This window comes from Sinohyriopsis cumingii, chromosome 7, assembly GCF_028554795.1.
Source record: "Sinohyriopsis cumingii isolate HCF-2022 chromosome 7, ASM2855479v2, whole genome shotgun sequence".
Taxonomy (NCBI): domain Eukaryota; kingdom Metazoa; phylum Mollusca; class Bivalvia; order Unionida; family Unionidae; genus Sinohyriopsis; species Sinohyriopsis cumingii.
Window position 1 is genome coordinate 116,446,014 of NC_142967.1, and position 15,083 is coordinate 116,461,096.

General features: G+C 38.1%; 1 protein-coding gene and 1 long non-coding RNA gene across 3 annotated transcripts in view; one reads left to right on the forward strand and one right to left on the reverse strand.

Annotated features, from left to right (window-relative positions):
• Positions 1-3,653: 3,653 nt before the first annotated feature.
• LOC149795985 (uncharacterized) lies at positions 3,654-8,029 on the reverse strand. The gene is made up of 2 exons (XR_016422158.1): positions 7,684-8,029; positions 3,654-4,825 (listed from the first exon to the last, which is right to left on the reverse strand). It is a non-coding gene; the product is annotated as an uncharacterized LOC149795985 (long non-coding RNA).
• Positions 8,030-8,479: 450 nt separating this feature from the next.
• Positions 8,480-15,083, forward strand: part of LOC149795986 (dihydrofolate reductase-like) — a 54,167-nt gene continuing 47,563 nt past the window's right edge. Inside the window, exon 1 of one of the 2 annotated variants that reach the window (XM_089965899.1) lies at positions 8,480-8,672. The gene's annotated coding sequence lies outside the window, so the exon portion shown is untranslated. Of the gene's footprint in view, positions 8,673-14,005; positions 14,082-15,083 lie in introns of those variants that run through there. The other variant, XM_089965900.1, reaches the window with a different exon arrangement.

Consider the following 15,083-nt stretch of genomic DNA (forward strand, 5'->3'; position numbering starts at 1 on the left):
AGGATCGACTTGTAATCTAGTTTTGGTTTCCAGGATGATCTACTTGAGGTTTGCTCATAGCTAAACAAGTCTAAACGTACTCTGTATTGTGCAGAATGTATAACATCACTGCAACCCCACACCCAGTTCATGATCCAAATACTAATCAGGATATTCTGTGAGCATAGTGGGATGCTCCTTAAGATAATCTTCTCTTTTTTCTTCTCCAATTGCACAGGAGGCATCAGCATTGCCATGTTCACCTTGACACAACCAAGTATGCGCACAAGCTTCAGTGTCTATTCTAGAGCTCACAGGCAAGAGAAGAATTTGCTTTCCGAGCATCAGTCGAGGAAGTCTTTTGCTCATCGCCACCACAGTTTCGCTCTTCTTCTCCGTCAACAGTTGGGTCCAAAGTTGCAGCATTTGTTAACATGCTAATCAACAAAGACAAACTGGAATTCAAAGGTTATCGCTGTCAGGTCGAGCGGCAGACTTCAAGAGCATTACAGACAAGGCAGTCTTGGGAAATGTGACATCAGTGTGGCATTCTTAAGGATCAGCCTACCTACACTGTATAGTGCCATAATACACCCAATTCACTCCATGGCCAGTTGTGGCACAGTATCTACTTAATATGGGCGATTTATTAGGGAAAACAGCACTGAAGATCCATTACAAGGTAAAAGCCAGGGTTCTCGAGAATCGAGGTTGATAAAATCACAATAGAGATCATTCCACCCCAATTTCTCGCCATGCCATCTTCTATAGATCGCTCACCATCAATATCAGCCCAATCTAGCTTTCAAATATGCCAGAAGAGACTGCTTACAAGTATCTAATATGTTTTCTGACCTCACATATGTACACAGACCTACACTAGGAAGATTCATTACAAGGTAAAAGCCAGGGTTCTCGAGAATCGAGGTTGATAAAATCACAATGGAGATCATTCCACCCCAATTTCTCGCCATGCCATCTTCTATAGATCGCTCACCGTCAATACCAGCCCAATCTAGCTTTCAAATATGCCAGAAGAGACTGCTTACAAGTATCTAATATGTTTTCTGACCCCACATATGTACACAGACCTACACTAGGAAAGACATCCACTTGACGGTGACATACTGCATAGTACCATGATGGTTCCATGACTTACCCCAGTTACTATTACAGACCCAGGACAGCCAATAGTTTAAATTCTTACAAATAACCATCTATCAGCCCAAGAGTCAATCGCCATCAGGGTTTACTCAATGCAGCAGTGGACATCATTGATGTGAGAGATAAGTAAGGATAGAGAGAAACGAGAAAAAGCAGTTTAGTTAGGATCTTCGCACTTTGGTGGCGTCCGCTTCCTTTGATGTTGAGCACTCAGATAAAAACGATATAAATGGTTGATCATTGGTATGTTTGCTTGTAGAGATGGTAGTATTTTTTATTTTTTTGGGCTTTGTCGGCTTCCACTAGTGTTATTCACTCGAACTTGTCAGGTCTTTGATTTGTGCTCATACGTGTGGTGGTGGTGGTTAGCATCCGTTAGTCTCGAGAGACGATGGAAGTGTGCCCATGAGAGATGTCTCGGTTGGTGGTTGTGCAGCGTCTGCTGTGGCTATGGAGCCCAACACGGGAGTGGCAGTCATTGCTGCATTTGAAGGTTGAGTCTGGTGTAGGTTGGAGCTGCTGCTTCTTCCTCTGAGATCGCTTTTCATCAGCTTTCAGACCAGTGATCAAAGCGTGTCGCCAGCTGAACCTGTCTAGAGCAAGATCTTCCCAAGTGTTGACGTCGAAGTCAAAGACATTCATGTCGCGATTGCAGACAACCTTGAAGCAGCGATGTGGCCATCCGATCGACCTTTCGCCAGAGGTAAGTGTCGAATAAAGAAGGTCTTTGGGGATCTGTGCATCATCCATCTGACGTACATGGCTCGGCCATCTGATGCAACATTGGCGGAGGAGTGTGACCATGCTGGGAATCTTGGCGCATTCAAGCACCTCATTGTTTGTTACTCGATTACTCCAAGTGATCCTGAGTATGTGTCGGAGGCATCACATGTGAAAAGCACTCAGTCTTTTCTCTTGTGAGGCGTACAAGGTCCAGGTTTCACTGGCGTACAGGACAGTGCTTAGCACACAGGCACGATACACGGAGATCTTAGTGTTCAGGGTCAGCGTGCTGTTGTCCCACACTCTCTGCGACAACCTGGTGAGAGTTGTTGATGCCTTTCCAACTTGCTTGTTGAGCTCAGATTGTTGGTGATGGTAGAGCCGAGGTATGTAAACTGACTGACTACCTCAAGTTCGTAGTTGTTGATGATGACGCTTGGGGGTGTCTGCCATAGAGGAGCGTCACAGTGCTCACATGGAATACAAGCGATCTCCCTGTCAGAGGACACTACAGGCATACAGGTCTACCAGGAGCAAAGTGCAGAGGTTAGCACGGTAGTGCGTTAATGAATAATGGCTTCAGTTATTTCAGAGCATCCAGTCAGCAGCAGACATTGGAAACATCATGCATTTACGATGGCATAAAAAAAGCAATGGGTCCGACGAAGAAAGTGACGGCACCACTGAAGTCTACCATAGGCGATACCAGCCACGACAAGGGAAAGCAGATAGAACATTGGGCGAAGGACTACTCTGAACTGTACTTCAGAGAGAACCACGTGACCAACGATGCTCTCAACGCCATTGAAAACTTCCCTCTCATGGCCGAACTGGACAAGAAACCTACTGTGCGAGAACTAAAAATGGCCTTAGAGAAACTGTCCTTACGTAAAGCCCCAGGGAAGGATGGCATCCCAGCAGAAGTCTTCAAGTTCGGCTTCAACATGCTGCTCACACACCTGCACAACCACCTCTGCCAGTGCTGGGATGAAGCTGCAGTTCCTCAGGACATGAGAGATACAAACATGTACCCCTGTACAAGAACACAGGCGACAAAAGCGACTACGTGTGGCAGTGACCTCACGTGACCTCAGTTTGCGTGGGCATAGTTTTATTATTTAGCAGTATTTATTTTTAGTATCATCAGAGATGAAACCACGACATTTAAAAACTAATAATATGAAAACATTCATGGAAACTGCTACGAAACTTGAGCCGCACGTAAATGATATGGTATTTGAAGACCATGTGTATCTTCTTCGTCAGCCATTGTACATGCGATACGATGACGGTTTTCCTTATCAGCGACCAGTTTCAGTCTGCCTGGCCAGTGTATAGCAACAGGGGACGCCGCTAGAGGGCACTGGCGATCAAGATTAACGCTTTCTCAAAATGTCAACCTCATTACACCCGGTACTTTCTCCCCTTTAATATGTAAAAAGCCGACATTATTACATCCGAATGTATTCATGTTGAAAGATCAATTGTTTATATTCAGCGTATATGACACTGGGCCATTTATACAACTTATTCAGCGGAAAAAAACAAAAACCGAATTTTTAAAAACGCTGAAAAACTGAATAAACGAACATATACGCTCACCTACGCCTACTTTTTAAACACTTTGGAGTTCTTTTTCCGAGAATAATGGTTAAATGTGTGCGAATATTTGCGGAAAACCCACGAATTACGTCTTTTTCAAAGGTCACGCATGCCAGCAAGAACAGTAACTCTTCCCGGCACATGGGTATGTACAAAATGTAAACAATGACAACAATACGACATAATTTGGGTTCAAAAACACACGAAAACTTTATTGTATGAAAAGGCAAACGTTCATAGCAATGAATCGGATTATACAAACATACTGTCATTCATTATACCAAACTTATTACAAAATATTTGTACAACCTTTGTTGTGTAATATATTTTCGAGGTTAGAGACTCGAGAGTATCACTCACCGACTCAGTGATACTAGACGTATTTGATAATATGTATGTGATTATGATCACTGAGATATTATCAATGTCAGGTCATCTGTTCTACATACGATTCTTATCTAGAGACACTGGTATTAAAATTAAAATGTTCATGTTTAGTAGGGACGGAAAACAGGTAAAAGTTCAACTATTTTTCAGAATTTTGAAGAATGAAAACAAGTTCATTTAAAATTGTCATGCCATTTTTTGTGAATATCAATATGAATATTGTCATCATAAGCCAAGGAATAGAGAATTGATCTGTAGTATTTCTCCATTTAAACAAATACATAATCATAAATATTTCTTGAGAACCAACTCAGTACCAGTTTCTTCTCTATGATACCACAATTGTCTTTACTTCATGAACTATGTAATATTGCTCAAAACAACGGTCAGAATTATTATGAAAATATTGCAAATTTAGGACACCCAAAATTAAATGTTTCCCCATCCTAAGTTGACACTATAGAAATCCTGACTTACTGTAATGAAAACTTAGTGAAAAACCTGTTGTCATTGATTTTATTTTATAGATATGAAAACTGACCAAATATATCTTATGATAACTAAATTCTAAAATAGCAATTGTTATTTACTAAACTGTGATTTCAGATAAATGTATATATGTACAAGAACACTGTAAAGAATATGCACTATTGGTTTTATGAGTAACATACATCTTCAACTTGGTATGACTCATGATTATGCTTTTTGTTGTTGTTGTGGTGGTGGTGTTTAACGCCATTTTTCATGGCGGCCAGTATTAAGGGTGGAGGAAGAACCCGGGAAAACCTCAAAAAGATTCACCACCGACCCATGAGAAGCTACTGGCAAGCTTTCTCACATACCAACATTGGCCGAATCCAAGACTCGAACCCACGTAGACAGAGGTGAGATGCCAGTGATCCGTAACGGAGAGTGCTTTAGACCACTAGCGGGCGTGTGATAAAAAGGCACAGAAAGTCTTCAGAAGTACCTGGAACATAGAAAAAAGTAAATTTATTCTTGAAGCTGAACGTTCACAAAACATTTATATATAACCATATGTAAAAAATATGCAACTTTCAGCATGAAATAACATGAGGTCAAGAATTTTCAAAAAGTGACCAAAAACCAATATTAAATATGTTTGAATGCTTCCTGTGAATTTATTTGAAAAGATATCATAAAGATGGGTTCATTTTTTTAAATCTGCACACTCTAATTAAGCAGAAAATATTCCATTTTAAAAGCGGCATATAACTTCAACTTGTGTATGACTCAAAAATATAGTATTTCATGCAAAAATGTTGGGGGGGGGTGTAATAAAAAGGCACGGGGGGGTTGCTGAATTACCTGGAACATATAAAAAGTCAATTTATTCTTAAAGTTGAATGTTTACAAAACATTTCCATATAAAATATATGTAAGAAATATGCAAATTTCAGCTTGAAATGACATGAGGTCAAGAATTTTCAAAAATTGCCAAAGACCAATATTAAAAATGGTGGACGGTACATGTGTTTGAATGCTTTCTGTGAATTTATTTGAAAAGATATCATAAAGATGGGTTCATTTTTGAAATCTGCACACTCAAATTAAGCAGAAAACATACCATTTTAAAAACAACATATAATTTCAACTTGTGTATGACTCAAAACTATAGTATTTCATGCAAAAAAAGTTTGGGGGTGGGGTGATAAAAGGCATAGTGGGGCTTCTGAATTACCTGGAACATATATAAAGTCAATTTATTCTTAAAGTTGAATGTTCACAAAACATTTCTATATAAAAAAAAATGTAAGAAATATGCAAATTTCAGCTTGAAATAACATGAGGTCAAGAATTTTCAAAAAGTGACCAAAGACCAATATTAGATATGTTTGAATGCTTCCTGTGAATTTATTTGAAAAGATATCATAAAGATGGGTTCATTTTTTAAATCTGCACACTCTAATTAAGCAGAAAATATTCCATTTTAAAAGCAGCATTTAACTTCAACTTGTCTATGACTCAAAAATACAGTATTTCATGCAAAAATGTTTGGGGGGTGGGTAATAAAAAGGCATAGGGGGGTTGCTGAATTACCTGGAACATATAAAAAGTCAATTTATTCTTAAAGTTGAATGTTTGCTAAACATTTCTATATAAAATATATGTAAGAAATATGCAAATTTCAGCTTGAAATAACATGAGGTCAAGAATTTTCAAAAAGTGACCAAAGACCAATATTAGATATGTTTGAATGCTTCCTGTGAATTTATTTGAAAAGATATCATAAAGATGGGTTCATTTTTTAAATCTGCACACTCTAATTAAGCAGAAAATATTCCATTTTAAAAGCAGCATTTAACTTCAACTTGTCTATGACTCAAAAATATCGTATTTCATGCAAAAATGTTTGGGGGGTGGGTAATAAAAAGGCATGGGGGGTTGCTGAATTACCTGGAACATATAAAAAGTCAATTTATTCTTAAAGTTGAATGTTTACAAAACATTTCTATATAAAATATATGTAAGAAATATGCAAATTTCAGCTTGAAATAACATGAGGTCAAGAATTTTCAAAAATTGCCAAAGACCAATATTAAAAATAGTGGACGGTACATGTGTTTGAATGCTTCCTGTGAATTTATTTGAAAAGATATCATAAAGATGGGTTCATTTTTTTAAATCTGCACACTCAAATTATGCAGAAAACATTCCATTTTTATATATTCTATAATTATGAAAAAATCGTCCCCTGTTGCTACAGTGTAGGAATCTTAATATGTAACTGCTGATGGTGTACGAATCTCTCTCACGGTCAGACGCGGCTCCTCTGCAGGAAGTCTATTAATACAAGTATATTTATATTCCTGTACTTCTCGGTATCCTTATTCTACGTTCTCGCACGGGTTGTTTGAACTGATTTACATTTGCCGCTACAGCAAGCATTGTTTATTTGTGGGACGTTGTCTCTCAACCGGCTGACTCTCATCTGTGAGTCCGAATTTCTCGTACCGGTTTTTATCCTCAGTCCGCGGTCTCGCGCGTATTGCATAAGTAGATCCATAGTTGGCATACCTTATTATAATAGAATAACATTGCCTAATTGCTTATTAGCAACACATATTTTTATAAACAGCAATCGAAGCTTTGATTCTTGGAATCATCTATATTTTCCTTGTTAATATTGTGGGCATTTCCACTAACGGGTTCGTTGGCAAGTCTTCGCTGCCGCGCAGGATAGTTCACACGGTTGGCATAACTGAATGCGTGATTTGACTTCGCTAAAACATTTAAAACATGACCGAGCACCAGAGCCAATACATAACGCAAGCAAGTATGATATACAATATTTGTAATGACATTCTGTTTCAAAGTTCCCGTTTACTAAGGCATACACCTTAACATTGGTTGCTTACTAATGCCGGGTAGCGTCTCGAAAGCAATCTATTTTGCCACGCATCAGTATCGACAGTTTGGTATCAAATTATCAGAGTACTCTTCCAGCTAATTTTTTCCCTTCAAACGGGTATTTGGTGAAATCACTGCATCCTTGCCATTGTGATAATGCATCACACCACCTTGAATCTGACCATTCATAGTACGTTCACATCCAAGAATTGGTGAACTTGTCTTTAAACCTTAAATTCTCTACGATTACCATTTCGTCCCCGAGTATTGGCTTTATGGGTTCTCTATCTCTACACTGCAGTAGCTTTTCACATTATTGTCACCGTTTCCCAGGGCTTGGGATCATTTCCGAATATTCTTTACCACTGCAAATGAATGTAAGTGTCATGTATACGAATACGTGTCTCTGGTATTTTCATGTATTATACATCAAATAAATCTCTCGAATTGATTTACCTCGGACAGTGATCGCCAAAAATTTAACTAAACTTGTTTGTCATCTTTGAATATTTCACAGCCTTCGATGGATGTTTCACCTTCATCAGGGTCGAACTGTTGAACTCGTAACTGTGACTCGATTAATGCCATTGAGTTAACGATTTATTGTACAATATCATATACTGCCATTTCTGGCGTTTTATTATTCTTCTTGCTCGCTCCAATGCAATCACTAACCCGGTTCATTTATCAAGATGCCCAGAATACATATTCGAAAATAATATATAGCCTCGTTTGGGGCTCTTTGACGAATCGATATGACGCATTCATGCTAAATATAGATTTAATCTTTTCTTTGACTTTGCAAACACGCCATTAGTCTGGTAATATAATTTCAGCATAAGCCACAGAGCTGAATTCTTTCACAGTATTATATTATCAAACTCTGGTTTCTAACGATATTATTTAATAGTGCCGTGCAATTCCGTAATAATGAATCACTTGCGTGTTTTCAACGTATATTTCAGATGCTAATGTTGCTTTTCCTGAATTTATCGCGTTTAGTAAGCTTTATGAGTCGGCAACTGACAGTTTATACCACCATAAACTCAGAAAAACATTAAACTCTTATAATTGCAATTCATTATCATTTTTAGTTATTTTTTTAAATTTTTTTTAATATAAATATTTCCTATCAGTTTTAGAGCCTTATTTAAACTTATGAATTCTTGTTGAGTGCATGTGCTACGTAACTATTTATAGAGCAGGGGATTCTCCATTTGCAACGTAATAGCTAATTAATCCCACCAATGGCAGGCGATCTAAGATTCTGAGAAGTCCATAACATGGTCTTAGTCTTTTATCGAAGTTTATCATGTGTGATCAAAGTAGAAGTTCAGTATTCAAAGCAAATGATGTGTTGTTTTGTTTGACGTAAGAATGACTCCTGGATTTCATGCTCTCTTGAGTTCGTTGTGACTTGACAGAAATCGTTATTGCCCAGACAGGTGAGTAACAACTTTCATTTCGTTAAATCTACTTTTGTGCACATTGACAGTTTAGGCTATCAACAGGGGCTGCTTAACATGAAATTAAGACTGATTATAGTGTTGGAACGCCAGTAGACAAACAGTGCACGAAATCGACCTGACAGTTACGGGGGGGGGGGGTGTCGAGATTTTTACCCACCCACTCCCACGTCGTAACTATCAAGGTCGGCGTTTTACAGTGTAGGACTGTGAATTGTTATAATGTTAGTCCCTGAATCCCCCTCTTCCCAATCCCAATATCCATTTACCTAGTTTTAAATTCATTTGTGACGAACCGCAGTGAAAGTGCTTGCAACATGACCCCAATATTCTTGGCAGATTTTGAGTTTCCCAGCTGTTTGTTTCAAATCTAATCAAAGAAAGAATCGATTATCGTCAAAAAAGCTACAATTTGTTATTAGATTCTGTCAAATCAACTTATTTAATTTTCATAATGAAATATATAAACACCGTTTTTATTACGTTTTAAATGCATGCAGTGTGTATGATTGATTCAGTGTTAACATTAGCTATTTTGCACCGCTTCGGTGTCCTAAGGGTTAGAGCGTCCGCCTCAGATGAGGGAGGTCGCGGGTTTGAACCTCGACTGAGTCATACCAAAGACTTATAAATAAAAAAAATACTTGCAGCTGCTTCGCTTGGCGCTCAGCTTTAAGAGGTTAGTATTAGGACTGGTCGGCCTGGTGTCAGGATAGTGTGACTGGGTGGGACATGATACTACATGTCTGGCATGATAGCCCAGTGCTAAACATCACTATGAACCGTCACACTGCAGACATCGTAGCGATATGACTCAAAAACTGTTACAGCTACGTTAAAAATCCAGACACACACACACACACACACACACAGAGTTATTTTACGTGTGACTCTTATTTTATAGAAGTTAGTATAAAGTAGTTCTCGGTACAGTTTAAACGCAACTGGGTGTGATCACATGGTCATGTTTTGAACAATGGAAATCTTCCATACATTTATCAACTGATGCATCCGCAATTATCAATCTGTCCACACGCGGGTTACAATTACAAATGTACACGTGTGAAAAATTATCTGCAGTGAGAAAAAGTTATTGCTAACTAGAAGGGGCCTGGAAAACGGAATTTCTCAGATGGCGTGAAACGCCCTTTTAATTTCTACTCACGCGTCATGCAAGAGGTCTTGAGTGTATTCGGTACAGATATGTAAAGTCGAATTAGGAGGTGAGTAAAATATGTAACGAGGATATGTACGAAACTTCTGAGACATTTTCAGTTCATTGAAGTTTAAAGTATATCTACGTTTTTTTTTACAGCGGATTTGATGTCCGTATTCATTAGCATGTGGACGTAATAACTTACATAAGAATTAAATCTTTTCCTGTACGAGTTTGCATTATAGCTCTTTAAAGCACTGTCGAGTGCTTAGAGAAAATATTGCTGAAATTCGGCGAAAAATGACAGAATGATACCAACCTGAACGTGTCATTGGTTATTTCAATGCTTCAGTGGCGTACCAAGAAATTCTGCCCCCATTCACCCACCCCAGCAAAATGTAATTCTGAGGTCCCCTCTTAATAAGAATAGTCGTTTCGTGGTAATTTTGGACCTTTTTCCCTGCAATGCTACAACCTTGCTTACTGAAAAAGAGCTTCCTGTTAGCACGCACAGTTATGCAGTTTGCAGGAAAAATTGATCGGAAGTTAGGGTTTCTGAGAGATTATTATTGTGGGGTTTAACTCCATTTTTCAGCACACGATAGACTATGCACGGCGGCCAAGAATTAATGGTGGAGGAAGAACACCGGGAAGAACCACAGACCCACGAGAAGCTACTGGCAAGCTTTCTCAAATATCCACATTGGCCGAGTCCTAGACTCGAACCAACGCAGACAGAGGTGACATGGCAGTGACGTAACGGAGAGCGCTTTAGACCACTCGGCCACCCGTTTCTGAGAGATTATGGTACAGCTGAAGAGAAACCGTATTGAAATACATTTAACAGCGAAATCATAATGTTTTGTGTAGCTTAACGTAGAGTAGCTTATAGCAAAATTAGGGATACCGCTAGGAAATTCCCATCATTTTTCAAAACTGCCACTGTAAAGCCTCTGCTGAAGAAACCAACACTAGACCATAACGATTTAAAGAACTACCGCCCAGTTTCTAATCTCCCATTCATATAAAAAAATCTTAGAAATGGTTGTAATATCCCAGCTTGTATCTCATCTGAATTCAAATAGTCTTTTTAGCAATGTACAATCTGCATATCGCCCTTGCCACAGTACTGAAACTACTCTTCTAAAAGTAGTTAATGATATTCTCTCTGCTTTGGATAGCGGAAAGATTACATGATTACAGTCCTCAACCTCCTTGATTTGTCTGCAGCATTTGACACAATAGACCATGATAGTTTACTTAACCGTCTCCAGCATGTATTTGGCATTCATGATACAGCCTTACTGTGGTTTAAGTCCTACTTGATCAACAGGACATAAATTGTATCTGCAAATGGAATACACTCCAGCCCAGTTAATCTATTTTGTGGTGTTCCACAGAGGTCTGTCCTTGGACCTGTTTTCTTTATTCTATACAGTCAGCCGCTCACAAGTGTCATAGATCATCATCCAGTGTCTCACTAATTGTACGGTGATGACACCCAAATATACAAATCTAGCCACTCAACTGAAGTTAATGCTACCATCCAAGGTGTAGAGAGGTGCATTTCTGATGTGAAATCATGGATGACATGGAACAAGCTGCAGATGAATAATGATAAAACTGAAGCCATTCTGATCACAAAACAAAGACTTTCTCATTCACATCCTTTACCTCAAACAATAAATATCAGCAATGCCAACATTAAATACACACAATCAGTACGAAACCTAGGTGTTACTCTGGACAGTACTGTCACATTGCACCAACATGTCATGAACATATGCAAGGCTGCATATCTTGAGTTGAGACGCATCAGCTCCATTCGCAAATATCTTTCAGTTGATGTCATTAAAAACACTTGTGTGTTCATTAGTACTTTCAAGACTGGACTAATGTAACTCAGTTCTGTCTGGTTCATCTCAATATTTACTCCAGAAACTATAATGGCTATCCATTCGATCCAGAATCAAACAAAATTTGTTCTCTGTGCTACGTTTCACTGACGGACTCCAGTCCAACATACCTATCCGACCTCACCCATGTGTACACACCAGCAAGATACTTAAGCTCCTCTTCTGACAATACTCATTATTCCCACTATGAAAACAAAGTCATATGGACATCGTTCTTTTGCATACCAAGGCCCAGCAACGTGGAATGAATTGCCCATTGAACTTAGACACAAAGACACAGTGATCCCATTCAAGAGTACTCTTAAAACTCACTTCTTTCGACTGCAAGAACAAAGTTAAAGACCTAATAATATTTCCTACCTTAAACATTTTCAGCATGTTTTTTATGTTTTCTAATTTCATGGTGTTTGCTTTTTGTAATCGTATCATTATATATGTTTTTTTGTTTATCACTATATATGTTTTTTATGTTGTAGGTGTTGTCTAATGTTGTAAAGGGCTTAGAGCTTCTAAAAAATTAGGCGCTATACAAAGTCCTCATTACTATTATTATTATTATTATTACTTAACAGTCATTGAACAACACTGATTTTTTTTTATTATTAAACCATGGGTTTATCTATTCATTTTGTAATAAAAACCAATCAAGCAACATAATTTCAAAGAGAGACAACGCGTCACCTTCTTTTCAGTTTGTTTTGAAAAGCACGCGTAGGATCGAAATCGTGGAACGTTTATTGTACAAAACACTCCATGCACAACTAGACACGTTCACGTGACAGATGATTCAGAGCTACGACAACTAGGCCACAATTCCAGGTGCCCCCACAACGGGTAGGGGAGTCCACCACCGATACAATTTGTAATTCATAGGGGTCTACTGGAGGACTCGCGGTATTAATTCAGTTCTCATGGTAAACTTATGCAAACACCATGATATTAAGAACTCAATAACTTAATTTTTTTGAGTGCTCATGATCAAACCTATTTATCAGTATATATGAAACCTGGATGTCAGCTTCTGTGTAGAGAAAAGGATATGAGCCGCGGCATTTTCTGGACTTGCATGTGTTTGAAACATGTGCTTTCAATTCCGCACCAAAGAGTCAGGTGCTAATTTTAGTAAAGAGTGTGCTAAATTCAAGACTTAAATGACTGAATTTCCATCAATAAAACAACGTCTCTATTGTGTTTTCACTTACAACTAGGATAAACTCTCAAAATATTCTGTTTCCTAAAACAAAACTTACATTATTAACCAATCCTGGTCAGCCAAACCCATATATACTCTATTTTATGTTGGTTCCCATTTTTACGTATCATTAGTACCGTGTATCCTGGAGAATTTTACGTAGGGGGCAGGGTCCAGTTTTTATGTACAAATTTAATGCCGCAATCAGCGACCTAGTATAAAAAATCATAAAAAATCAAATACACAAGTGAGGTCAAAAAGGTCCATATTTTTAGATACCTATATTAAAACAAAGCATAAGAATAGTATTCACTTGACCAGAGAAGTCAATGGCAGTTCATAGCAGAAGAGGTTTATGCACCCTAACCCCTATTTTATACCTGCATTTTTCACATTCAAATGCCATTTTTGACAGCATGTAGTGCTCACAGTGCAAACGCAAGCCCTTTCCCTGGATGAAAATTTTGAAAAACATTGTCTACTAAATAGTTTGATGCAATTCAGAATAGTTGTCATCCAAGCCGTTTTTGAGATACTCGGCTCGCCTTGAACCCACGTGTCTACTGCTATGGGAGGCTAGCTCTTCTTCCTAGCCAATTATTGGTATTTCACTATCAACATACTGCAGAGCAACTATGGAAGGTGTACATGCCTGACATCAATTTCAAGAACAACACAAGCCCAAAACACCTAGTTCACTAATATATCCATATCTATAAATAGTAAACAATAATAGCTGAAAAAGTCACACCATAGCCTGAAGTTAAGAAATTTGCCAGGGGCCAATTTACGAAACTGGACCCTGCCACCGTAGGGCCCGCAAATCGCGTCCGCTGCCCTGCAGCAAAGTCTGGTAAGGTAAATATAGTCTATAATTGATTAAAGTAAACAAATACATTCGTTCATGACATTTTTTTTGTTCAGTTTTATTTCTAACTGCCCTTCAATGCTGCTGTATTATTTATTCATTTTTTGTTGCTATCGGTTACACGTTATCGTGATCTGGGACACTTATGACAGCAAATATATGTATAGTAAGCGTAGACTGGCGTTATCCAATCAATGTAGCCATCATAAAGGCGGTGGTATCATATATGTACTACACATGCATCTCGTGGAAAAAGGTAAGTTTGAACCTCCAGCTACAATAGTTTCAACTGTCTGTCAAACATATGTTGACCTGCCCTTTTTAACGCATCTGAAATGAATATCGTAAATTGATATTAGGGTCCGACCATTTAATTATCGGTCGTGGGAGGACGTAGATTTTCTTTCGTATCTGGTTATATTTTTTTTGTTGTTCTCTTTCTTCAAGATATTTTTTTCAACTAATATAATAAATACTTCAGCAAATCAGAATTTATTTATTTATTTATTTTTTTAATCTATTTGAGACCCGGAAATATTCCAAAAGATATTACAAAGTTCTCAGGTCCTTGCCACCACACAGACACACATACACAAACAAAATAACACGATGGGGCCCTTAAGCTCTTCAACATTCATGGGACAGTTCTTTAGAAAGCTAGCCACTTAATGCAGCTATTTCGCAAACTCTATACAATACATTACTAATCATCAAATCATCATGTTACGCAACTCTTGAGTCCGTAACGCATGTACAAGCTACCTTATATATCCATAAACATAAACCACTATAGTCTGACAATACAAACCCGTTCGTTTTTACCCCCTTACCGATTTAAATAATGGAAAACTTAAATGTGATAAAAAGTACAAAGAACTTAATCAATTCATTCATTGATTTATAGTTTCTAACCTGACTATGAGTAGTTTGGCCTTAACACCTCATCTTTTGTGCGTTTCATGCTTAACGGAAGTTTTCAATGTAATAGACGGACATGCTGGACAAGTCCATTTTCAGCAAAGGGGTGTGCCACGGCTACAGCTGTACATACATAAGTCGTCTGCTTCCGATACTTACAATGTCGAATCAAGCAAAGGAAAATAACGACAACAAATTTGCTTTTCATTTGGATTTAACAAGCAGTTTAATGTAAATGTTCATATATGCAAAGGGATATAATTACAAACTAACAACGTTATTTAAATACGGAATTATCTGGCAGTTGCCGAACAGTATGAACTACGTCATTATGTTGTCT